The following is a 2,564-nucleotide window of genomic DNA, read 5'->3' as shown; positions in this document are numbered from 1 at the left end:
TGGGAATAATTTTTTTATTTGAATTAAAAAATATAATATTTATCGATTTAAATAAATGTATAAATATTTATTAAAATACATTTTGAGTCACATCTCCGATACAATAGGAAAAACTACGTTACGAATGTATTTTGGATGCACTACCTTCGTGCTGTAATATGGTATGTGCCAGTCATATCTCGGATACATCCGAGATATGAACAAGATGAGATCTTGAATGTAGATGTAGTGCATCCGAGATATGATTTTAATTTGCCTTCGAAATATGCACATTTATGTTAATTTTGGGACAGTACATTTGTATAGTGATTTTTTCACTCTATCTAAAATGTGACTCAAAATATATTTTGATAAATACTTAGAACGTTTATTTAAATTGATAAATATTATATATTTTTAATTTAAATATAAAAAAAATCCGATGCACGGCAAGCTAAGCTTTTCCATTACAGCCTTTAAGACAAATGTACACGTGTGACCACGTGAACTAATTAAGCTAATATAGTTTATTATTACCCAGGAATAAATATATAAATTTCCCTTAAATCTTTGTACCATGTAGTAGTTGACTGAGGGTTATGGTATAATTACTATTATATTATACTAACCTCTTTTTTAACACCAGCAAGATTCTTATTATATGCATATCATAAAATAATGATATGGGATGTTAAATTAAGATCATTATTAAATTGCTATAAAGTTAACCATATGAAACAAACCTATGGAATTGGCTAGACAAATAATCCTAGCCAGCTACACTATGCATGGGCACGAGTTAATTATAACTTACTAGTCACCCTTTACATCATTAAAATAATAAATAACGAAGGGAGATTCACTTTTGATATATCCTTTTTCTTTTTCTTTTTTATTTTTGTGATGAAAAGAATAATTTTTGTTAAAGTATGTGCGAAAAGCGCTGGTTGAAAGCATAAAGTGGCATTTTCTTTTAATTTCTTTAATTCTTAATTAATAACAAAATAGATCCGCTAATTACTTTATAAATGCCCTTGTATGGGAATAAACAAAGTTTGACAATATAGCTTTAAGTGATTGAACATTGTGGCTACTTTTTTTTGTGAGTTTTATGGTGCTTTTTACTATGGTGTATAAATTGTCTAATTTCCTTTTAAAGGTAAGAAATAAAATGTTTAAAAATAAATAAAATATTTAAAATTTATTAAATATTATCTATTTACTTTTTTTAGTCAAAGGTACTGTAGCATTCATCATTTTTTTTTTGTTATGGAAGTAGAAGTGGTGATATACTTTAATATTGTAATTTTTTATATTTTTTAAAACTCTAAAAAGTACACAAATCGGAGGGTCTGATTTCTGTACCTCAAATTTTTTAATTTTTTTAACACAAATCGGACGGTCCAATTTGTGTACCTCTCACAAACCGGACGGTCCGATTTGTGTACCTCTAGAAATCGGCTCTAATAAATCGGACGATCCGATTTCTACTTCTCTAGTTAAACAATTCCACATTTGAGTATAACACTCCAGCAATTCATATTTAAAAAAAATACCACTACCATTCTAATATTAAAAATAAAAAGTTCGAACATTATTGCAAATATTGTTGATTTTTTTTTATTATTATTATAGGGTTAGATGTGAATCGCATAGTAAAATACAATTTGGATGAATGGTTAATTTTATTATATGACTCACTTGCATTTTATGTGAATTAATGTGACTTTTACAATATAATATATATGGTGTAAGTAGGAGGATTTATTTTTCACTAACCAGTAACCACATAACTAAATTTTTATTCTGTTAAAATTGCATAATTGATATATTGTTTTTTAAAATTAACTTGGAGGTAATCATTAATAAGGAAATAGGGCCCCAAAGTACCCTCTCGATGGAGTAGTTCAGTAAAATTTAAGATTTTTTTATAATAAGAATATTAAGAAAAAGAAGTATTACAAAAACTTTTTAATTATGTTTCTCTGACACAAGAAAAAAATATGACTTAATAATAATATTATTAATGTCTACGTCACTCATTCAATTAATTATTTACGTAAATTTAACAATAGGACAATATTGAATCCGTTTGAAATTTTTTAGAATTAAAGTGGAACGTTTGAAACGTTAGGAACCAAATTAAATTAACATTTAACCCAAATATTGAAGACTAAAATAGTACTTGATTTTTGATTATATTATATTATTATGGATCTTGCTAACTTGTGTCCTNAAAAGTTAAATATTTTTATATTTTTAATGCATTAAATATATCAAAAATATTTTAAAATTTATTATTATATTTTTAAAATATGATCTTAAGACATAAATAACAGAATCCTATTATTATATACTAATAGGAGTTAAAAAAAATGTGATGCATATGTGTTTTGGACGAAAATCTATATACTATATGAAGATATGCATGTAATTAACTGAAATTATATAGCTTGATTAAATTTAGTTGCATATCGATAAAACTACTCTTCGTGTGTATAATCATTGTATACCCAATATTAAAAAGATAGTTTGACTTTTTTCTATATTATTTTACCTTCTTTTCTATATTATATATCATAATA

This window comes from Arachis ipaensis, chromosome B06 (assembly GCF_000816755.2).
Source record: "Arachis ipaensis cultivar K30076 chromosome B06, Araip1.1, whole genome shotgun sequence".
Lineage (NCBI taxonomy): Eukaryota > Viridiplantae > Streptophyta > Magnoliopsida > Fabales > Fabaceae > Arachis > Arachis ipaensis.
This window is presented reverse-complemented; position numbering follows the sequence as displayed.